General features: G+C 46.9%; 1 protein-coding gene across 1 annotated transcript in view; it reads right to left on the bottom strand.

Annotated features, from left to right (window-relative positions):
* Positions 1 to 24,666, bottom strand: part of LOC121291468 (H-2 class II histocompatibility antigen, A-U alpha chain-like) — a 79,996-nt gene that overhangs the window by 43,237 nt on the left and 12,093 nt on the right. The gene's annotated exons all lie outside the window — the stretch shown is intronic.

Here is a 24,666-nt window from a genome sequence, read left to right on the forward strand (position 1 = left end):
GAGTGTACTCGGGGTTGGAGCCATTGGAGTTTAGATTTAGTTAAAGAGTGTACTCGGGGTTGGAGCCCCTAGAGTTTAGATTTAGTTAAAGAGTGTACTCGGGGTTGGAGCCCCTGGAGTTTAGATTTAGTTAAAGAGTGTACTCGGGGTTGGAGCCATTGGAGTTTAGATTTAGTTAAAGAGTGTACTCGGGGTTGGAGCCCCTAGAGTTTAGATTTAGTTAAAGAGTGTACTCGGGGTTGGAGCCCCTGGAGTTTAGATTTAGTTAAAGAGTGTACTCGGGGTTGGAGCCATTGGAGTTTAGATTTAGTGAAAGAGTGTACTCGGGGTTGGAGCCATTGGAGTTTAGATTTAGTTAAAGAGTGTACTCGGGGTTGGAGCCATTGGAGTTTAGATTTAGTTAAAGAGTGTACTCGGGGTTGGAGCCATTGGAGTTTAGATTTAGTTAAAGAGTGTACTCGGGGTTGGAGCCATTGGAGTTTAGATTTAGTGAAAGAGTGTACTCGGAGTTGGAGCCATTGGAGTTTAGATTTAGTGAAAGAGTGTACTCGGGGTTGGAGCCCCTGGAGTTTAGATTTAGTGAAAGAGTGTACTCGGGGTTGGAGCCATTGGAGTTTAGATTTAGTTAAAGAGTGTACTCGGGGTTGGAGCCATTGGAGTTTAGATTTAGTGAAAGAGTGTACTCGGGGTTGGAGCCATTGGAGTTTAGATTTAGTTAAAGAGTGTACTCGGGGTTGGAGCCATTGGAGTTTAGATTTAGTTAAAGAGTGTACTCGGGGTTGGAGCCCCTAGAGTTTAGATTTAGTTAAAGAGTGTACTCGGGGTTGGAGCCCCTGGAGTTTAGATTTAGTTAAAGAGTGTACTCGGGGTTGGAGCCATTGGAGTTTAGATTTAGTGAAAGAGTGTACTCGGGGTTGGAGCCATTGGAGTTTAGATTTAGTTAAAGAGTGTACTCGGGGTTGGAGCCATTGGAGTTTAGATTTAGTTAAAGAGTGTACTCGGGGTTGGAGCCATTGGAGTTTAGATTTAGTTAAAGAGTGTACTCGGGGTTGGAGCCATTGGAGTTTAGATTTAGTGAAAGAGTGTACTCGGGGTTGGAGCCATTGGAGTTTAGATTTAGTTAAAGAGTGTACTCGGGGTTGGAGCCATTGGAGTTTAGATTTAGTTAAAGAGTGTACTGGAGGTTGGAGCCCCTGGAGTTTAGATTTAGTTAAAGAGTGTACTCGGGGTTGGAGCCATTGGAGTTTAGATTTAGTGAAAGAGTGTACTCGGGGTTGGAGCCCCTGGAGTTTAGATTTAGTGAAAGAGTGTACTCGGGGTTGGAGCCCCTGGAGTTTAGATTTAGTGAAAGAGTGTACTCGGGGTTGGAGCCCCTGGAGTTTAGATTTAGTGAAAGAGTGTACTCGGGGTTGGAGCCCCTGGAGTTTAGATTTAGTGAAAGAGTGTACTCGGGGTTGGAGCCCCTGGAGTTTAGATTTAGTGAAAGAGTGTACTCGGGGTTGGAGCCCCTGGAGTTTAGATTTAGTTAAAGAGTGTACTCGGGGTTGGAGCCATTGGAGTTTAGATTTAGTGAAAGAGTGTACTCGGGGTTGGAGCCCCTGGAGTTTAGATTTAGTTAAAGAGTGTACTCGGGGTTGGAGCCCCTGGAGTTTAGATTTAGTTAAAGAGTGTACTCGGGGTTGGAGCCCCTGGAGTTTAGATTTAGTTAAAGAGTGTACTCGGGGTTGGAGCCATTGGAGTTTAGATTTAGTTAAAGAGTGTACTCGGGGTTGGAGCCATTGGAGTTTAGATTTAGTTAAAGAGTGTACTCGGGGTTGGAGCCCCTGGAGTTTAGATTTAGTTAAAGAGTGTACTCGGGGTTGGAGCCATTGGAGTTTAGATTTAGTTAAAGAGTGTACTCGGGGTTGGAGCCCCTGGAGTTTAGATTTAGTTAAAGAGTGTACTCGGGGTTGGAGCCCCTGGAGTTTAGATTTAGTTAAAGAGTTTACTCGGGGTTGGAGCCATTGGAGTTTAGATTTAGTGAAAGAGTGTACTCGGGGTTGGAGCCATTGGAGTTTAGATTTAGTGAAAGAGTGTACTCGGGGTTGGAGCCCCTGCAGTTTAGATTTAGTTAAAGAGTGTACTCGGGGTTGGAGCCCCTGGAGTTTAGATTTAGTTAAAGAGTGTACTTGGGGTAGGAGCCCCTGGAATTTAGATTTAGTTAAAGAGTGTACTCGGGGTTGGAGCCATTGGAGTTTAGATTTAGTGAAAGAGTGTACTCGGGGTTGGAGCCCCTGGAGTTTAGATTTAGTGAAAGAGTGTACTCGGGGTTGGAGCCATTGGAGTTTAGATTTAGTGAAAGAGTGTACTCGGGGTTGGAGCCATTGGAGTTTAGATTTAGTGAAAGAGTGTACTCGGGGTTGGAGCCCCTGGAGTTTAGATTTAGTGAAAGAGTGTACTCGGGGTTGGAGCCATTGGAGTTTAGATTTAGTGAAAGAGTGTACTCGGGGTTGGAGCCATTGGAGTTTAGATTTAGTGAAAGAGTGTACTCGGGGTTGGAGCCATTGGAGTTTAGATTTAGTTAAAGAGTGTACTCGGGGTTGGAGCCATTGGAGTTTAGATTTAGTTAAAGAGTGTACTCGGGGTTGGAGCCATTGGAGTTTAGATTTAGTGAAAGAGTGTACTCGGGGTTGGAGCCATTGGAGTTTAGATTTAGTGAAAGAGTGTACTCGGGGTTGGAGCCCCTGGAGTTTAGATTTAGTGAAAGAGTGTACTCGGGGTTGGAGCCATTGGAGTTTAGATTTAGTGAAAGAGTGTACTCGGGGTTGGAGCCATTGGAGTTTAGATTTAGTGAAAGAGTGTACTCGGGGTTGGAGCCATTGGAGTTTAGATTTAGTTAAAGAGTGTACTCGGGGTTGGAGCCATTGGAGTTTAGATTTAGTTAAAGAGTGTACTCGGGGTTGGAGCCATTGGAGTTTAGATTTAGTGAAAGAGTGTACTCGGGGTTGGAGCCATTGGAGTTTAGATTTAGTTAAAGAGTGTACTCGGGGTTGGAGCCCCTGGAGTTTAGATTTAGTTAAAGAGTGTACTCGGGGTTGGAGCCCCTGGAGTTTAGATTTAGTTAAAGAGTGTACTCGGGGTTGGAGCCCCTGGAGTTTAGATTTAGTTAAAGAGTGTACTCGGGGTTGGAGCCATTGGAGTTTAGATTTAGTTAAAGAGTGTACTTGGGGTAGGAGCCCCTGGAATTTAGATTTAGTTAAAGAGTGTACTCGGGGTTGGAGCCATTGGAGTTTAGATTTAGTGAAAGAGTGTACTCGGGGTTGGAGCCCCTGGAGTTTAGATTTAGTGAAAGAGTGTACTCGGGGTTGGAGCCATTGGAGTTTAGATTTAGTTAAAGAGTGTACTCGGGGTTGGAGCCCCTGGAGTTTAGATTTAGTTAAAGAGTGTACTCGGGGTTGGAGCCCCTGGAGTTTAGATTTAGTGAAAGAGTGTACTCGGGGTTGGAGCCATTGGAGTTTAGATTTAGTTAAAGAGTGTACTCGGGGTTGGAGCCATTGGAGTTTAGATTTAGTTAAAGAGTGTACTCGGGGTTGGAGCCATTGGAGTTTAGATTTAGTTAAAGAGTGTACTCGGGGTTGGAGCCATTGGAGTTTAGATTTAGTTAAAGAGTGTACTCGGGGTTGGAGCCATTGGAGTTTAGATTTAGTTAAAGAGTGTACTCGGGGTTGGAGCCCCTGGAGTTTAGATTTAGTGAAAGAGTGTACTCGGGGTTGGAGCCATTGGAGTTTAGATTTAGTGAAAGAGTGTACTCGGGGTTGGAGCCCCTGGAGTTTAGATTTAGTGAAAGAGTGTACTCGGGGTTGGAGCCATTGGAGTTTAGATTTAGTGAAAGAGTGTACTCGGGGTTGGAGCCCCTGGAGTTTAGATTTAGTGAAAGAGTGTACTCGGGGTTGGAGCCATTGGAGTTTAGATTTAGTGAAAGAGTGTACTCGGGGTTGGAGCCATTGGAGTTTAGATTTAGTTAAAGAGTGTACTCGGGGTTGGAGCCCCTGGAGTTTAGATTTAGTTAAAGAGTGTACTCGGGATTGGAGCCCCTGGAGTTTAGATTTAGTTAAAGAGTGTACTCGGGGTTGGAGCCCCTGGAGTTTAGATTTAGTTAAAGAGTGTACTCGGGGTTGGAGCCCCTGGAGTTTAGATTTAGTTAAAGAGTTTACTCGGGGTTGGAGCCCCTGGAGTTTAGATTTAGTGAAAGAGTGTACTCGGGGTTGGAGCCATTGGAGTTTAGATTTAGTGAAAGAGTGTACTCGGGGTTGGAGCCCCTGGAGTTTAGATTTAGTTAAAGAGTGTACTCGGGGTTGGAGCCCCTGGAGTTTAGATTTAGTTAAAGAGTTTACTCGGGGTTGGAGCCCCTGGAGTTTAGATTTAGTGAAAGAGTGTACTCGGGGTTGGAGCCATTGGAGTTTAGATTTAGTGAAAGAGTGTACTCGGGGTTGGAGCCCCTGGAGTTTAGATTTAGTTAAAGAGTGTACTCGGGGTTGGAGCCCCTGGAGTTTAGATTTAGTTAAAGAGTTTACTCGGGGTTGGAGCCCCTGGAGTTTAGATTTAGTGAAAGAGTGTACTCGGGGTAGGAGCCATTGGAGTTTAGATTTAGTTAAAGAGTGTACTCGGGGTTGGAGCCCCTGGAGTTTAGATTTAGTTAAAGAGTTTACTCGGGGTTGGAGCCCCTGGAGTTTAGATTTAGTGAAAGAGTGTACTCGGGGTAGGAGCCATTGGAGTTTAGATTTAGTTAAAGAGTGTACTCGGGGTTGGAGCCCCTGGAGTTTAGATTTAGTTAAAGAGTTTACTCGGGGTTGGAGCCCCTGGAGTTTAGATTTAGTGAAAGAGTGTACTCGGGGTAGGAGCCATTGGAGTTTAGATTTAGTTAAAGAGTGTACTCGGGGTTGGAGCCCCTGGAGTTTAGATTTAGTGAAAGAGTGTACTCGGGGTAGGAGCCATTGGAGTTTAGATTTAGTTAAAGAGTGTACTCGGGGTTGGAGCCCCTGGAGTTTAGATTTAGTTAAAGAGTGTACTCGGGGTTGGAGCCATTGGAGTTTCGATTTAGTGAAAGAGTGTACTCGGGGTTGGAGCCCCTGGAGTTTAGATTTAGTTAAAGAGTGTACTCGGGGTTGGAGCCATTGGAGTTTCGATTTAGTTAAAGAGTGTACTCGGGGTTGGAGCCCCTGGAGTTTAGATTTAGTTAAAGAGTGTACTCGGGGTTGGAGCCCCTGGAGTTTAGATTTAGTGAAAGAGTGTACTCGGGGTTGGAGCCATTGGAGTTTAGATTTAGTGAAAGAGTGTACTCGGGGTTGGAGCCATTGGAGTTTAGATTTAGTTAAAGAGTGTACTCGGGGTTGGAGCCATTGGAGTTTAGATTTAGTGAAAGAGTGTACTCGGGGTTGGAGCCATTGGAGTTTCGATTTAGTTAAAGAGTGTACTCGGGGTTGGAGCCATTGGAGTTTAGATTTAGTTAAAGAGTGTACTCGGGGTTGGAGCCATTGGAGTTTAGATTTAGTGAAAGAGTGTACTCGGGGTTGGAGCCCCTGGAGTTTAGATTTAGTTAAAGAGTGTACTCGGGGTTGGAGCCATTGGAGTTTAGATTTAGTGAAAGAGTGTACTCGGGGTTGGAGCCCCTGGAGTTTAGATTTAGTGAAAGAGTGTACTCGGGGTTGGAGCCCCTGGAGTTTAGATTTAGTTAAAGAGTGTACTCGGGGTTGGAGCCATTGGAGTTTAGATTTAGTGAAAGAGTGTACTCGGGGTTGGAGCCCCTGGAGTTTAGATTTAGTTAAAGAGTGTACTCGGGGTTGGAGCCCCTGGAGTTTAGATTTAGTGAAAGAGTGTACTCGGGGTTGGAGCCCCTGGAGTTTAGATTTAGTTAAAGAGTGTACTCGGGGTTGGAGCCATTGGAGTTTAGATTTAGTGAAAGAGTGTACTCGGGGTTGGAGCCCCTGGAGTTTAGATTTAGTTAAAGAGTGTACTCGGGGTTGGAGCCCCTGGAGTTTAGATTTAGTTAAAGAGTGTACTCGGGGTTGGAGCCATTGGAGTTTAGATTTAGTGAAAGAGTGTACTCGGGGTTGGAGCCCCTGGAGTTTAGATTTAGTTAAAGAGTGTACTCGGGGTTGGAGCCATTGGAGTTTAGATTTAGTTAAAGAGTGTACTCGGGGTTGGAGCCCCTGGAGTTTAGATTTAGTTAAAGAGTGTACTCGGGGTTGGAGCCATTGGAGTTTAGATTTAGTTAAAGAGTGTACTCAGGGTTGGAGCCATTGGAGTTTAGATTTAGTGAAAGAGTGTACTCGGGGTTGGAGCCATTGGAGTTTAGATTTAGTTAAAGAGTGTACTCGGGGTAGGAGCCCCTGGAGTTTAGATTTAGTTAAAGAGTGTACTCGGGGTTGGAGCCATTGGAGTTTAGATTTAGTGAAAGAGTGTACTCGGGGTTGGAGCCATTGGAGTTTAGATTTAGTGAAAGAGTGTACTCGGGGTTGGAGCCATTGGAGTTTAGATTTAGTTAAAGAGTGTACTCGGGGTTGGAGCCCCTGCAGTTTAGATTTAGTGAAAGAGTGTACTCGGGGTTGGAGCCCCTGGAGTTTAGATTTAGTTAAAGAGTGTACTCGGGGTTGGAGCCATTGGAGTTTAGATTTAGTTAAAGAGTGTACTCGGGGTTGGAGCCATTGGAGTTTAGATTTAGTTAAAGAGTGTACTCGGGGTTGGAGCCATTGGAGTTTAGATTTAGTTAAAGAGTGTACTTGGGGTAGGAGCCCCTGGAGTTTAGATTTAGTTAAAGAGTGTACTCGGGGTTGGAGCCCCTGGAGTTTAGATTTAGTGAAAGAGTGTACTCGGGGTTGGAGCCATTGGAGTTTAGATTTAGTGAAAGAGTGTACTCGGGGTTGGAGCCATTGGAGTTTAGATTTAGTTAAAGAGTGTACTCGGGGTTGGAGCCCCTGGAGTTTAGATTTAGTGAAAGAGTGTACTCGGGGTTGGAGCCATTGGAGTTTAGATTTAGTGAAAGAGTGTACTCGGGGTTGGAGCCATTGGAGTTTAGATTTAGTGAAAGAGTGTACTCGGGGTTGGAGCCCCTGGAGTTTAGATTTAGTGAAAGAGTGTACTCAGGGTTGGAGCCCCTGGAGTTTAGATTTAGTTAAAGAGTGTACTCGGGGTTGGAGCCATTGGAGTTTAGATTTAGTGAAAGAGTGTACTCGGGGTTGGAGCCCCTGGAGTTTAGATTTAGTTAAAGAGTGTACTCGGGGTTGGAGCCATTGGAGTTTAGATTTAGTGAAAGAGTGTACTCGGGGTTGGAGCCATTGGAGTTTAGATTTAGTGAAAGAGTGTACTCGGGGTTGGAGCCATTGGAGTTTAGATTTAGTGAAAGAGTGTACTCGGGGTTGGAGCCATTGGAGTTTAGATTTAGTGAAAGAGTGTACTCGGGGTTGGAGCCCCTGGAGTTTAGATTTAGTGAAAGAGTGTACTCGGGGTTGGAGCCATTGGAGTTTAGATTTAGTGAAAGAGTGTACTCGGGGTTGGAGCCCCTGGAGTTTAGATTTAGTTAAAGAGTGTACTCGGGGTTGGAGCCATTGGAGTTTAGATTTAGTGAAAGAGTGTACTCGGGGTTGGAGCCATTGGAGTTTAGATTTAGTGAAAGAGTGTACTCGGGGTTGGAGCCATTGGAGTTTAGATTTAGTGAAAGAGTGTACTCAGGGTTGGAGCCCCTGGAGTTTAGATTTAGTGAAAGAGTGTACTCGGGGTTGGAGCCATTGGAGTTTAGATTTAGTGAAAGAGTGTACTCGGGGTTGGAGCCATTGGAGTTTAGATTTAGTTAAAGAGTGTACTCGGGGTTGGAGCCCCTGGAGTTTAGATTTAGTGAAAGAGTGTACTCGGGGTTGGAGCCATTGGAGTTTAGATTTAGTGAAAGAGTGTACTCGGGGTTGGAGCCCCTGGAGTTTAGATTTAGTTAAAGAGTGTACTCGGGGTTGGAGCCCCTGGAGTTTAGATTTAGTTAAAGAGTGTACTCGGGGTTGGAGCCATTGGAGTTTAGATTTAGTGAAAGAGTGTACTCGGGGTTGGAGCCCCTGGAGTTTAGATTTAGTGAAAGAGTGTACTCGGGGTTGGAGCCATTGGAGTTTAGATTTAGTTAAAGAGTGTACTCGGGGTTGGAGCCATTGGAGTTTAGATTTAGTGAAAGAGTGTACTCGGGGTTGGAGCCATTGGAGTTTAGATTTAGTGAAAGAGTGTACTCGGGGTTGGAGCCATTGGAGTTTAGATTTAGTGAAAGAGTGTACTCGGGGTTGGAGCCCCTGGAGTTTAGATTTAGTTAAAGAGTGTACTCGGGGTTGGAGCCCCTGGAGTTTAGATTTAGTGAAAGAGTGTACTCGGGGTTGGAGCCATTGGAGTTTAGATTTAGTGAAAGAGTGTACTCGGGGTTGGAGCCCCTGGAGTTTAGATTTAGTTAAAGAGTGTACTCGGGGTTGGAGCCCCTGGAGTTTAGATTTAGTTAAAGAGTGTACTCGGGGTTGGAGCCCCTGGAGTTTAGATTTAGTTAAAGAGTGTACTCGGGGTTGGAGCCATTGGAGTTTAGATTTAGTGAAAGAGTGTACTCGGGGTTGGAGCCATTGGAGTTTAGATTTAGTTAAAGAGTGTACTCGGGGTTGGAGCCCCTGGAGTTTAGATTTAGTTAAAGAGTGTACTCGGGGTTGGAGCCCCTGGAGTTTAGATTTAGTGAAAGAGTGTACTCGGGGTTGGAGCCATTGGAGTTTAGATTTAGTTAAAGAGTGTACTCGGGGTTGGAGCCATTGGAGTTTAGATTTAGTTAAAGAGTGTACTCGGGGTTGGAGCCCCTGGAGTTTAGATTTAGTTAAAGAGTGTACTCGGGGTTGGAGCCATTGGAGTTTAGATTTAGTGAAAGAGTGTACTCGGGGTTGGAGCCCCTGGAGTTTAGATTTAGTTAAAGAGTGTACTCGGGGTTGGAGCCCCTGGAGTTTAGATTTAGTGAAAGAGTGTACTCGGGGTTGGAGCCATTGGAGTTTAGATTTAGTGAAAGAGTGTACTCGGGGTTGGAGCCATTGGAGTTTAGATTTAGTGAAAGAGTGTACTTGGGGTTGGAGCCATTGGAGTTTAGATTTAGTGAAAGAGTGTACTCGGGGTTGGAGCCATTGGAGTTTAGATTTAGTTAAAGAGTGTACTCGGGGTTGGAGCCCCTGGAGTTTAGATTTAGTTAAAGAGTGTACTCGGGGTTGGAGCCATTGGAGTTTAGATTTAGTGAAAGAGTGTACTCGGAGTTGGAGCCCCTGGAGTTTAGATTTAGTGAAAGAGTGTACTCGGGGTTGGAGCCATTGGAGTTTAGATTTAGTTAAAGAGTGTACTCGGGGTTGGAGCCCCTGGAGTTTAGATTTAGTGAAAGAGTGTACTTGGGGTTGGAGCCATTGGAGTTTAGATTTAGTGAAAGAGTGTACTCGGGGTTGGAGCCATTGGAGTTTAGATTTAGTTAAAGAGTGTACTCGGGGTTGGAGCCATTGGAGTTTAGATTTAGTGAAAGAGTGTACTTGGGGTTGGAGCCATTGGAGTTTAGATTTAGTGAAAGAGTGTACTCGGGGTTGGAGCCATTGGAGTTTAGATTTAGTTAAAGAGTGTACTCGGGGTTGGAGCCCCTGGAGTTTAGATTTAGTTAAAGAGTGTACTCGGGGTTGGAGCCATTGGAGTTTAGATTTAGTTAAAGAGTGTACTCGGGGTTGGAGCCATTGGAGTTTAGATTTAGTGAAAGAGTGTACTCGGGGTTGGAGCCCCTGGAGTTTAGATTTAGTTAAAGAGTGTACTCGGGGTTGGAGCCATTGGAGTTTAGATTTAGTTAAAGAGTGTACTCGGGGTTGGAGCCATTGGAGTTTAGATTTAGTGAAAGAGTGTACTCGGGGTTGGAGCCCCTGGAGTTTAGATTTAGTGAAAGAGTGTACTCGGGGTTGGAGCCATTGGAGTTTAGATTTAGTTAAAGAGTGTACTCGGGGTTGGAGCCATTGGAGTTTAGATTTAGTGAAAGAGTGTACTCGGGGTTGGAGCCCCTGGAGTTTAGATTTAGTGAAAGAGTGTACTCGGGGTTGGAGCCCCTGGAGTTTAGATTTAGTTAAAGAGTGTACTCGGGGTTGGAGCCCCTGGAGTTTAGATTTAGTTAAAGAGTGTACTCGGGGTTGGAGCCATTGGAGTTTAGATTTAGTTAAAGAGTGTACTCGGGGTTGGAGCCCCTGGAGTTTAGATTTAGTGAAAGAGTGTACTCGGGGTTGGAGCCCCTGGAGTTTAGATTTAGTGAAAGAGTGTACTCGGGGTTGGAGCCCCTGGAGTTTAGATTTAGTTAAAGAGTGTACTCGGGGTTGGAGCCCCTGGAGTTTAGATTTAGTTAAAGAGTGTACTCGGGGTTGGAGCCATTGGAGTTTAGATTTAGTTAAAGAGTGTACTCGGGGTTGGAGCCATTGGAGTTTAGATTTAGTGAAAGAGTGTACTCGGGGTTGGAGCCCCTGGAGTTTAGATTTAGTTAAAGAGTGTACTCGGGGTTGGAGCCCCTGGAGTTTAGATTTAGTGAAAGAGTGTACTCGGGGTTGGAGCCCCTGGAGTTTAGATTTAGTGAAAGAGTGTACTCGGGGTTGGAGCCATTGGAGTTTAGATTTAGTGAAAGAGTGTACTCGGGGTTGGAGCCATTGGAGTTTAGATTTAGTGAAAGAGTGTACTCGGGGTTGGAGCCCCTGGAGTTTAGATTTAGTGAAAGAGTGTACTCGGGGTTGGAGCCCCTGGAGTTTAGATTTAGTGAAAGAGTGTACTCGGGGTTGGAGCCATTGGAGTTTAGATTTAGTGAAAGAGTGTACTCGGGGTTGGAGCCCCTGGAGTTTAGATTTAGTGAAAGAGTGTACTCGGGGTTGGAGCCCCTGGAGTTTAGATTTAGTGAAAGAGTGTACTCGGGGTTGGAGCCCCTAGAGTTTAGATTTAGTTAAAGAGTGTACTTGGGGTAGGAGCCCCTGGAGTTTAGATTTAGTTTAAGATTGTACTCGGGGTAGGAGCCCCCGGAGTTTAGTTTTAGTTTTGCTGTATACTCAGGGTTGGAGCCCCTGGAGTTGGTACAGTGTGTGTGGGTGTGTGTTTGCAGTTCGGGGCCTGCGACCCCTTAAGCGTGTGAGTGGACTGATTGGTGAAAGGTACCTTAGTAGTTAATTGGGGGCCAAGGACTGGCCTTTTGTTTTTTTATCAGATAAAAAAAATGGGTAATATGGCATCAAAGAAACCCCAGGTTCCCCCTTCAAGGGGAACCCCAAATGCTTATATTTATGTCCTTAACGGACTTCAGAGTGTCCAATATATTTCTGAATGGGTTAAGTGGACCTAAGGTAAGGGAGAGAGCTTCCCACCAGATGGAACTTTTAATGGGAATAGAATTGAGCACTTAGCATATATTTTAAGGGAGGTAGAGAAGTTGGGTAAGAAGAAGGTTGGTTGGCCTGCATATGTCCAGTGGAAGGACAAATGCAGAAGCAGGCTGATGAGTTGAGGCAAAGAAGTCAAGAATGTGAGAAAAGGCGAAAGCAGGTCGATAACAAAGGAAAGTCCAGGATCCTGGTCCCGCAGCGAACCAGGCAGCCCCCAGCTCCTCTGCCGTCTGATGATAAGATTAGTGATCGGGACTGGTCTGTCTACTAGTCCCCTCCTCTTTATGATGATCATGAACAGGTTCCACCCCCAGCTGCAGCTGCCCCGCCAGCTCTGCCGCCTCCTGGGAGCGCGTCAGAACCTGATGGTACTACCAGTGTACGAACCCGATCCCACTCCCAACGGAGACGGAACTCAGATTCAGCCCTCCCAACCGACCCTTCGTCCTCTGGCACCCCATTGCAGCTGCCAATGAGAGCACACCCTAATCCTACAGGGGGTCAGATGCAAGTCTACTGTCCATGGACACCTTCCGAATTACGGGCGATTGTTGAATCCACCCCCAACCCTAAAGAGGGAGTTGAGAAGTTTATACAGAAACTCGAAATTCTCCACAAATGTCATCACCCCAATTGTGATGATATAGATGTGATTCTTGATACTTGTCTGGGTACCCAGCGTTGGCGATCAATTCGGGAAAACCGTGAGTGGCCACCGCTCGGCCCTCTTACCACGGATCAGGAGACACAACTCTGGCAGCACATTTGTGCGGCCTTGTGGAAGGCTTTCCCTGACATAGTTGATTGGCATAAAATCCACGGTACAGTGCAAAAACCCGACGAGGATGTTTGTGATTACGATGAATGATTCCGTTCTGTTTTTGTAAAATATTCTGGTGTTAGTCCTCAGGATTCTGTTCTGGCCCTTGTTAATGCTCTGGTACATGGATTACAGCCTGATCTTAAGAAAGCCTTTACCCTTACTTGTATTGGGTGGGAGGGTAAGGAAAATCTTCAAGAAATCATTAGCACTCTCCAACATTGTGAGCGCCAATTGAACCACTGTCAAAAACCCCCAAAGAAAGGAATAATGGGACTGGTGTTAGACGATCCAGCGGCACCAGCAGCGACCCCTCTGCCCTTCGCACCTCCGCCTGCAGCTCCACTCGCAGCGCCTGCGCCTGCTTTGGCCCCTATATTTTACTCTGCCCCTCAATTAGCCCCTCAGTTGCCCAACTTTTACAATTGCCAGCCCCAATCTGTTATGTAGCCTCAGAATATGTGGCAGCCGAATTGGCACCAGGGTGCCCAGGGGAATTGACAGCCAGGAAGAGGGAGATGCCACCAGGTGGGACCAAGAGGGGGCGGCTGCTGGACTTGTTATAACTGTGGCCAGGAGGGTCATTAGGCCACCTGCAGTTCCGCCGCAGGCAGCACCTCAGCAGATGCTGGCCCCGGCTCCTCAACTGATCCCTACTCTGCCCCTCAAACAATCCCCTACTTGGTAGCTAACCCATTTGGAGGTTCAACACAATAGGGTTGCCGCACCCTTTTACCTCTCATTACCGCTGAAGAACCCACTATCCCTTTGTCTGTTAATGGCCGTCTCTTGAATTTCCTTATCGATACTGGAGCGACTTATTCTACCTTCAGCCTGTCGAGGTCCTGAAGTCATCCCCTCTAGGGATTCGATTTCCATCGCTGGGGCCTTGGGACAACCGCTTTCGCTGCCAGTTTCCGAAGAAGTGCCCTTTGACCTGAACGGAAGAAAAGGATCCCATCGATTCCTCCTTGGGGCTGACGTCACGGTCAATCTTTTGGGTCGTGATCTCCTCTGCAAACTCCGATGCACATTCGACTGCTCTAATAATTCTATCACTCTTCAAGTTCCCGAGTCTACTTACTCCACAGTCATCGGCCTTCTACAAGAAGAAACTTTACGTCATCTTCACATTTGCTGGTGGAATTTCGGACATTGTGATTTATCCGATAAACTCAAGACTGCGCTACTCCAGCTTCTGACCGACCGCCGTGTTTCCACCACGATAGCCATCCACCCGGCCCTGCAACACTGGCATCGGGATCTCACTGTACAGCGCACAATCTGCCTGCTCGGACCATCAGGATGCCCGTGAGGTAACAGGCCATCTGGGTGAGTGCTATATTCTTTCTTTCTCTTCCCTTTGCATCGGACCTGAAGGGGTTGCTGGTTCGTGTCCCTTCCTCCAGCTGACCAACCACTTTTTCATGCCCGGGACGTTGCGCCTCATGTTACCCTCTGTGTCTGCGCTGGGTATCAGGCCAGGGACCTTGGTCCTATGGTGTACCACCTTCAGTGCACAGATGCCTAATCATCTGTGGAATTGATGGACGATTCCCTGAATATCTATGATCAGGCTGTCCAATTTTTTCCCTCTATGCCCTTTGAGTATTCTGCCTATTTTCAGCACCATGCTCTAGGCAGTGTAACCACTTGATGCCTCGGTAACTATCCCCGATACCTTGTGGGCAAACAGTCCTAATGATGTTGGTCGGGTATTATCAACAGAACCTTTTCGGGCGTGTTTGGATCCCTCTAAACCCCTCCCTTGGAAGGCTCAATACCCTTTTAATCCCGAAGCAATGGAAGGCATAAAGCCTTCCAAGACCTTTTAAACCCTGGTGTTGTTATTCCCACTGTTAGCCCCTGCAACACTCCTATACTCCCTGTGCGGAAGCCAGGCAAGGATACCTGGCATTTTGTCCAGGACTTGTGGGCAGTAAACGCTTGTGTGATCCCGGCCTATCCAGTGGTGGCCAACCCGGCTACTATACTTACCTGTGTTCCCCCTAACTCCACTTGTTATACTGTTGTTGACCTCTGTGGAGCCTTTTTCTCCTTACCCATACACCCTGACTCTCAGTTTCTCTTTGCCTTCATCTTTTATGGTATCAGTATACATGGACCCAGTTGCCCCAGGGGTATACGGAGAGCCTGACCATTTTCTCCCGTGCCCTGCAGGCTGATCTCGCTGATGTCTCCTTTCCCGGGGGCTCTTCTCTCCTTCATTACGTCGATGACTTGCTTCTTTGCTCTCCGTCTGAGCAGACTTGTCTCAACGACTCCCTCAGCCTTCTGAAAGCTTTAGCTGGTAAGGGCCATAAGGCCTCCCGTGAAAAGTTGCAGTTTTGCCAATCCTTTGTTGAATATTTGGGCCATGCTCTTGACAGCCCCGCTCGCCTCCTATCCAAACACCATGTTGACAGCATTATCTCCCTTCCTCTTCCCTGCGCTAAAAAGGATCTGACTCATTTTCTTGGCATGACGGGGTATTGTCGGCAGTGGATCCCTAATTATGCGAAGCTCACTAGGCCCTTGCAGGATCTCGCCCTCCCTTCAGCCCGAGGACCTTGCTTGGGAGTCGGACTCCCAAGCCTTATTTCTGCCCCTGCCCTCAGCCTTCCAGATTATATTAAACCTTTTCACCTTTATATTCACAAGCGTTGTGGCTTTTCACAGGGGGTACTTACCCAGTCCCATGGAGCTGCCCAGCGACCAGTTGCTTACTACAGTACTCGCTTACAGTTGTGCGCGGTTATCCCTCCTGTATCTGATCCATTGCGGCAGCCTACCTTACTGTTGTCACTGCCCAGTCCCTTACCCTTGGGTACCCTGTTGTTCTATATGTTCCCCACGCATTCGCGGTTTTTCTTAACTGTTCGGCTACCCAACACCTTACCGCTGCCTGTGTCACCTATGACTCAGCCCTTTTAGGGGATCCCTCATTGACTATTATATGATGCACCACTCTCAACCCCACTACCCTGTTACCCACAGAGAAAGACGGCAAGCCTCATGATTGCTCCACTATTTTCCAGCACTCCACTCTACCTTGTCCAGATATGCAGGATCATCCTCTGTTAAATTCCGACCTCATCCTTTTTGTTGATGGCTTCTCTACTCGATCACCAGGTGGTGATTTACTCACCGCCTATGCTATTTGTGACTCTTACTCTGTTATTGAAGCATCTCGTATCCTGCCGCCCTGCTCTGCCCAGGCCGCTGAACTTTTCACCCTTACACGAGTCTGCATATTTGCTGCCAAACAATCGGTTAATATCTATGCCGATTCATGATACGCTTTTGGTGTGACACATTTGGACAGCTTTGGAAACTCCGGGGATTTCTCACATCAACAGGAACCCCCGTCCGCCATGGGCAGCTCATCGCTAATCTTTTAACGGCTATCCAGCTCCCCTCCTCCCTTGCTGTTATTAAATGCTCTGCCCATACACAGGGCAATGATTTTGATTCTCAAGGTAATGATAGAGCTGATCGTGCCACTTGTGCAGCCATGGCCAGTCTCACTGGGTCTGTGGTTCCCCTTTGTTATCAGGCTGCAACCCCTTCTCCTGTAGCTAATCTAACTGATCTTATTCACTTGCAGTCACAGGCATCTACCCGTGAACAAAACAGTTGGACTCAAGCATTGTGCGCACAACGCTCTGACGGCCTCTGGATTTCTCCTGATGGCCGTGCCTTTGCCCCTGCTTCACTCCTGCCCTGGATTGCTCATGTGTTACATTCATTTTCCCAGGCGGGCAAAGGGGGGATGAACAGGATGGCACAACAGATGTGGTTTGTGCCCAGGTTTTGCATAAGTTAACTGACCAATCCATATAGTAGTAAATATTAATTCCCAGCACGACAGATGTTGCGTTTATGTAAATGCTTACCAAGATTCCGATTACATTCGGCCTGAGAAAGATCAAAATGGAATGTCTCAGGGCTCATCCTACAACTGTGGTCAGACAAGATGGTATTGTTTCTCAAGGTTGCAGTATTTTTCCCTTAGGCCTAGGCATATAATTCAACTTCAAACTTCTGTTAACCCTTTTAGCACTAAGTGGGTTCCCTATAGTTGTCTAGGCCACCACACTTATCCCCTTTTGTCCTACAAGGACAGTCCACCACCCTTAGCCAAGTTCGATGTATCCAAGTCGCCGGGCTTCATCCTCAGCTTCACAATGTCTGCTTTGTCAATGACATAACCCAGGCAAGACGCCCACAGTGACTGCTGGTACAGGACTCCAGCCATGGGGCCTGTTTGTACACCTACAAATGGACTTCATACAAATGCCTAAATGTATGGGATATAATTATGTTTTAGTTCTAGTATGTTTGTCCTCGTGATGGGTAGAGGTGTATCCCACCCGACGAAATGATGCTGTTATTGCTGTAAAATTATTGTTGTATGAATACATACCCAGGTTTGGGATACCAGAGATTTTATCAAGTGATAATGGACCTCGTTTTATCGTTAAAGTGATAAAGGAACTGCTGAAGGCCAACCATCACCTTTCCTGCCCATACCACCCCCAGTCTACTGGGTCAGTGGAAAGACAAAATGGTATACTGAAAAACAAACTAGCTAAGTTATGTGAAGAAACTGGTTTGAAATGGCTTGAAGCTCTACCCTTGGCGCTCATGACTATGCGCTCTCACCCTAACCGTACCACCTCCCTTTCCCCTTATGAAGGTGTAATGGGACGACCCATGCGCCTCCCGGTGGCCCCACCCTTGTCAGCCAGGGAAATGGATATCCACGGTATGGATGAGGGAATTATACCTACTGTATAGCGCTTACTAATTCTCTCAAAAGCTTGCATATACAGGTAGTAGAAGCTCAGAAAAAGCCCACCATTGAAGACTGTCATCAATACCAGCCCGGGGACCTAGTCCTGGTTAAGATTTTCAGGAGAAAGAACTGTTTGGAACCTCAGATTCCGCATGGTCCCTAGGTAATACAGGGGCCCTCATCCATCAAGCGCCCATTTGGAGACGAGAGCCCACCTTTGTGATTGTTAAGGGGCTGGCCTGGCTATGCATCAGGAGAAATTATACCAAGGGCAGTACTCGGGTGGGCGAGCTGCCATTGGGGTCCTGTGCCTACCTTGCTGATTATAATTACTGGGAAGGCCGATTCCAGTTCCACAACCAGTCTGGTCCTATGACTACCTTTTGAGAGTCCAAGGCCAATGTGGTGATGTGTCTTTCGTAGGCCCCGAGATCTGAGGATAGACTCACATACTTTAATGGGAGTGGGTGTGATTGCCAACAATCATACAATCTCACCTTAAATAATTCCACATCCACCTGGACTGCTACTGGCTACTACACTGAAGGATTTGGGCCTTGCAGCTACAAGTATCTGTCTGGTTGCCCCTTGTTGGCCCTGCGAGCATTGCAGCTCAGTCAGACCTGCTGCATCCACTGGTATGACCAGACGAACTCCTCTTTTGTCGGGGACCGGCTCAGCTTTTGCCAAAATTCCACTTATTGGTACCCTACCCTTGTTCACAATGGCTCATTCTGGCTCTGTGGAAAAAGGGCGTACAAAACCCTCACTGTCAATTGGACAGGCACCTGCACCCCTGAGGCCTTTGCGGTCAAGAGCCTTACTATTCACTCTCTCCACAACCGTCCAGGGCCTGTGAAGCATCATAAACGATCAGCCTGGAACCTGCTTGTCACCCGCAACAGCGGATTCCACAAATTTGTCCGGGCCTTCGTCCCAGGTCTGGGGGTCTCAGAGCCGGAAAAGGCCATTATTAATATTTCCGCTACAATGGAACTTATTGAGAATGAGACTGTTGACACCATTCAGAGTCTGCAGTTGGAAGCTAAGTCCCTTTCCAAGGTTGTCCTCCAGAACCATATGGGCCTGGATTTCCTGCTAGCAGCGCAGGGGGGACTCTGTGCGGCCATTAATGAAACATGTTGTTTCTACGTTAGAGGATTAAGACTGATGTACATTTCATTCAGGACCAAGTGCGCCTCCTCCATGCAGTTGCCCAGGAGAAATTCTTTGACTGGCGGGGGTGGCTCCCTAATATCGGTGGGTGTTTTGGGGGCCTTTTCAAAACACTCCTCAAATACCTTGTCATAGGCCTTGCCCTACTCATTGTTCTGTATGTTGTTATCCAGCTCATCTTCTGTTGCATCCGCTCTGTCTGCTGACTACAGAACCTTCAGAGATCTGTTGGCAAGCCAGTTGTCTATTCCCTCCCTCTCCTCAGGAATCAGGACCCCACTGAGGATGAAGCCCGGTGACTAGGATACATCGAACTTGGCTAAGGATGACTAGGATACATCGAACTTGGCTAAGGGTGGTGGACTGTCCTTGTAGGACAAAAGGGGGTAAGTGTGGTGGCCTAGATAACTATAGGGAACCCACTTAGTGCTAAAAGGGTTAACAGAAGTTAGAAGTTGAATTATATGCCTAGGCCTAAGAGAAAAATACTGCAAACTTGAGAAACAATACCATCTTGTCTGACCACAGTTGTAGGATGAGCCCTGAGACATTCCATTTTGTTCTTTCTCAGGCCGAATGTAATCGGAATCTTGGTAAGAATTTACATAAACGCAACATCTGTTGTGCTGGGAACGAATATTTACTACTATATGGATTGGTCAGTTAACTTATGCAAATAGGCGGATAGGTTTGTGCAAAATTTACTGATTGGCTGTAAAAATGCTTTTAACAGGTCTGTGTGTATTCTGCTACGAGACGGTACAATAGCTCTCGTTGTATTGTTCTCCCTTGTGCACAAGTATAAATGGGGTTTCTATGTATTAATGATGCCTGAGTATGATTACTCTCCAACACTCCGATACTTTTTACCATTATTACTCATTCTGGTTCTAATGTCTGCACTATTTTACTTATATTTTCTGCCCCTTCTTGTCACACTTTGATTATCATTCGTCTCTTCACTATCCTGCACCTCTTCTCTCTCATTTCTTTTTGATTTTTTAATCTACCCTTTAAATGAACCCTCCCCCCTACTAATTAGTTTAAAGTCCTATCTATAACCCTAGTTATACAATTCACCAGGGCGCTGGTGCCAGCATGGTTCACATGGAGCCTGTCCCAACAGAACAGCTCACTCCTTCCCCAGGACTGGTGCCAGTGCCCCATGAATCAGAACCCATTTCTCCCACAACAATCTTTGATCCACGCATTTACCTCTCTAATTTTATTTACCCTATGCCAATTTGCACATGACTCAAGTAGTAACCCAGAGAATATTACCTTTGTGGTTCTGCTTTTTAATTTAGCCCAGAGCTGCTCGTAGTCCCTCAGCAGACAAGGTCTTCAGTTGAACTGTGCTCTCAGTTAGATGTACTTCAATGAGCGCTCTCTCATTATGTGTCTTTACTCATAATGGAAAAATCTGCAGCCACTAAATGCACATCTGGATGTACTGTTGAGTTATCAACACCCGTGTACAAAACTCTGTCACTTGAGTGATTGTTGGTGGATAAATATTGTACAATCATAGCTCCTCTTCCCTTAAGCATCCTGGACTCACTTCAAGATTGTGAATTCCACCTTTGTGACTTAGCTGCTGTTTTCCATGACTATCAGAATGAGTTATTTTTCCTGCTTGGGCCTTTGGTCGGCAAACAGTTGCAATATGGCCTTTCTTTCAGCAACAAAATAATATGGCATTTCTGTACTGATATGCCTGTGCCATGCAGTTGCCATTACAACAATAACAAGACACTAAATCGCAATCCAATTTGCTGAGAGATTGTGTCCGCTGGTTGTGGAAACTAAAACACGTGGGGCACAGTCTCAGGATAAGAGGCCAATCATTTAGGACTGAGATGAGGAGAAATTTCTTCACTCAAAGGGTTGTGAATCTTTGGAATTTTCTAACCCTAAGGGTTCTGGATGCTCTACCACTGAATGCATTTAAGGCTGGGGTAGACAGATTTTTGGTCTCTCAGGGAATTAAGGGATATGGGGAGCAGGCAGGAAAATGGAGGTGAAGCCAAAGATCAGCCATGGTCATGTTGAATGGCAGAGCAGGCACAATGGGCTGTGTTCTCCTCCTGCTCCTATTTCTTATGTTCTTATGTAATCCAGAGGCCCAAGCTAATGCTCTGCGGACATGGATTCAAATCCCACCACGGCAGCTAGTGGAATTTAAATTCAATTAATAAAATCTGGAATTGACAGCCTGTCTCTGTAATGGTGACCATTAAACTATCAATTGCTGTAAAAACCCATCTGTATGCAAGGAAATCTGCCATTCTTACCTGGTCTGTCCCATGTGTGACTCTAGATTCACAGCTATGTGGTTGACTCTTAACTTCCCAGCAAGCCATTCAGTTCAGGGGATGGGCAACAACTGCTGGCTTTGCCAACAATGCCCAGATTCCATGAAAAAATATATTAAAAAAAAATCTTGATATCTCCAATGCACATTGTTCTCGAAGCGTCTTACTCAATTTGGCAGAGGGCAATAATGCAAGTAGTTCTCCCACAGCCTTAATGATGATATTAGTTATGTGTTATTAAAAGAGAGGGAGATACGAAGAGCTGTATTTAACTTTGCTGCTCTTGTCAGGTCATTGAAACATTTCCTGCGTTTGATCTAGGTTCTGAGTGTCACGCCCCTGCACCTGACCATCCCTGCCACCTCCATCTCAGAACATAGGTACAGGAGTAGGCCTTTTAGCCCCTCAGACATGTCCCATGTCTAATTAGGTCTGGTCCATATATCTTGGGAATCTTATGCCTATTAGTGGGAAACAGAAAGTTGTTCCTTTCCCTCACCTTTTCCATTAAGACCTCCAAGGAAATGTGAACCTGAGGATAGCCTTGTGATTCATTTCTTTATTCACAAACAAATCTTCCCAAAGTGAATGTGACCGCCCTTTAGACTTTAACTGGGTCTCTGGAGGTCAAACGGATATCCCAGTCAGGGAGTGGGCAGACTGCCTGCTCCAGTCTGATCAGGTAGGCAGCCATCGAATCAATACCACTGTCTGTGTCAGCTTGATCTTCACTGTCCCCATTCACCTGAAACCTGCTCCCGGTTACAATCTTCCCAAGGGCTTGAATTATAATATCTTCCCTCCGAAACCCAAACTTCTTTGGCTTAAATCACCAAAGCGAGGCATTGGGGAGCAAGGATATAAACTCAGCAAGTTGGGCAGTGGGCAAGAAGCCAGAGGACAGGAAAACAGAGCTGCACCAGGTACCATGGTGGGGTTAGCGAGATAACCAGACCCAGGTCAAGTTACCCACAGTACTGACCCACTCCAGACCCGGGGGGGTGAACCCGGTCACTTACATAACAAAAACAGAATTACCTGGAAAAACTCAGCAGGTCTGGCAGCATCGGCGGAGAAGAAAAGCGTTGACGTTTCGAGTCCTCATGACCCTTCGACAGAACTTGAGTTCGAGTCCAGGAAAGAGCTGAAATATAAGCTGGTTTAAGGTGTGTGTGTGGGGGGCGGAGAGATAGAGAGACAGAGAGGTGGAGGGGGGGGTGTGGTTGTAGGGACAAACAAGCAGTGATAGAAGCAGATCATCAAAAGATGTCAACGACAATAGTACAATAGAACACATAGGTGTTAAAGTTAAAGTTGGTGATATTATCTAAACGAATGTGCTAATTAAGAATGGATGGTAGGGCACTCAAGGTATAGCTCTAGTGGGTTTTTTTTTATAATGGAAATAGGTGGGAAAAGGAAAATCTTTATAATTTATTGGAAAAAAAAAGGAAGGGGGAAACAGAAAGGGGGTGGGGATGGGGGAGGGAGCTCACGACCTAAAGTTGTTGAATTCAATATTCAGTCCGGAAGGCTGTAAAGTCCCTAGTCGGAAGATGAGGTGTTGTTCCTCCAGTTTGCGTTGGGCTTCACTGGAACAATGCAGCAAGCCAAGGACAGACATGTGGGCAAGAGAGCAGGGTGGAGTGTTAAAATGGCAAGCGACAGGGAGGTTTGGGTCATTCTTGCGGACAGACCGCAGGTGTTCTGCAAAGCGGTCACCCAGTTTACGTTTGGTCTCTCCAATGTAGAGGAGACCACATTGGGAGCAACGAATGCAGTAGACTAAGTTGGGGGAAATGCAAGTGAAATGCTGCTTCACTTGAAAGGAGTGTTTGGGTCCTTGGACGGTGAGGAGAGAGGAAGTGAAGGGGCAGGTGTTGCATCTTTTGCGTGGGCATGGGGTTGTGCCATAGGAGGGGGTTGAGGAGTAGGGGGTGATGGAGGAGTGGACCAGGGTGTCCCGGAGGGAGCGATCCCTACGGAATGCCGATAAGGGGGGTGAAGGGAAGATGTGTTTGGTGGTGGCATCATGCTGGAGTTGGCGGAAATGGCGGAGGATGATCCTTTGAATGCGGAGGCTGGTGGGGTGATAAGTGAGGACAAGGGGGACCCTATCATGTTTCTGGGAGGGAGGAGAAGGCGTGAGGGCGGATGCGCGGGAGATGGGCCGGACACGGTTGAGGGCCCTGTCAACGACCGTGGGTGGAAAACCTCGGTTAAGGAAGAAGGAGGACATGTCAGAGGAACTGTTTTTGAATGTAGCATCATCGGAACAGATGCGACGGAGGCGAAGGAACTGAAAGAATGGGCTGGAGTCCTTACAGGAAGCGGGGTGTGAGGAGCTGTAGTCGAGATAGCTGTGGGAGTCGGTGGGTTTGTAATGGATATTGGTGGATAGTCTATCACCAGAGATTGAGACAGAGAGGTCAAGGAAGGGAAGGGAAGTGTCAGAGATGGACCACGTGAAAATGATGGAGGGGTGGAGATTGGAAGCAAAATTAATAAATTTTTCCAAGTCCTGACGAGAGCATGAAGCGGCACCAAAGTAATCATCGATGTACCGGAGAAAGAGTTGTGGAAGGGGGCCGGAGTAGGACTGCAACAAGGAATGTTCCACATACCCCATAAAGAGACAGGCATAGCTGGGGCCTTGTTGCAGTCCTACTCCGGCCCCCTTCCACAACTCTTTCTCCGGTACATCGATGATTACTTCGGTGCCGCTTCATGCTCTCGTCAGGACTTGGAAAAATTTATTAATTTTGCTTCCAATCTCCACCCCTCCATCATTTTCACGTGGTCCATCTCTGACACTTCCCTTCCCTTCCTTGACCTCTCTGTCTCAATCTCTGGTGATAGACTGTCCACCAATATCCATTACAAACCCACCGACTCCCACAGCTATCTCGACTACAGCTCCTCACACCCCGCTTCCTGTAAGGACTCCAGCCCATTCTCTCAGTTCCTTCGCCTCCGTCGCATCTGTTCCGATGATGCTACATTCAAAAACAGTTCCTCTGACATGTCCTCCTTCTTCCTTAACCGAGGTTTTCCACCCACGGTCGCTGACAGGGCCCTCAACCGTGTCCGGCCCATCTCCCGCGCATCCGCCCTCACGCCTTCTCCTCCCTCCCAGAAACATGATAGGGTCCCCCTTGTCCTCACTTATCACCCCACCAGCCTCCGCATTCAAAGGATCATCCTCCGCCACCAAACACATCTTCCCTTCACCCCCCTTATCGGCATTCCGTAGGGATCGCTCCCTCCGGGACACCCTGATCCACTCCTCCATCACCCCCTACTCCTCAACCCCCTCCTATGGCACAACACCATGCCCACGCAAAAGATGCAACACCTGCCCCTTCACTTCCTCTCTCCTCACCGTCCAAGGACCCAAACACTCCTTTCAAGTGAAGCAGCATTTCACTTGCATTTCCCCCAACTTAGTCTACTGCATTCGTTGCTCCCAATGTGGTCTCCTCTACATTGGAGAGACCAAACGTAAACTGGGTGACCGCTTTGCAGAACACCTGCGGTCTGTCCGCAAGAATGACCCAAACCTCCCTGTCGCTTGCCATTTTAACACTCCACCCTGTTCTCTTGCCCACATGTCTGTCCTTGGCTTGCTGCATTGTTCCAGTGAAGCCCAACGCAAACTGGAGGAACAACACCTCATCTTCCGACTAGGGACTTTACAGCCTTCCGGACTGAATATTGAATTCAACAACTTTAGGTCGTGAGCTCCCTCCCCCATCCCCACCCCCTTTCTGTTTCCCCCTTCCTTTTTTTTCCAATAAATTATGAAGATTTTCCTTTTCCCACCTATTTCCATTATAAAAAAACCCACTAGAGCTGTACCTTGAGTGCCCTACCATCCATTCTTAATTAGCACATTTGTTTAGATAACATCACCAACTTTAACTTTAACACCTATGTGTTCTATTGTACTATTGTCGTTGACATCTTTTGATGATCTGCTTCTATCACTGCTTGTTTGTCCCTACAACCACACCCCCCCTCCACCTCTCTGTCTCTCTATCTCTCCGCCCCCCACACACACACCTTAAACCAGCTTATATTTCAACTCTTTCTTGGACTCGAACTCAAGTTCTGTCGAAGGGTCATGAGGACTCGAAACGTCAACTCTTT

This window comes from Carcharodon carcharias, chromosome 19 (genome assembly GCF_017639515.1).
Source record: "Carcharodon carcharias isolate sCarCar2 chromosome 19, sCarCar2.pri, whole genome shotgun sequence".
Lineage (NCBI taxonomy): Eukaryota > Metazoa > Chordata > Chondrichthyes > Lamniformes > Lamnidae > Carcharodon > Carcharodon carcharias.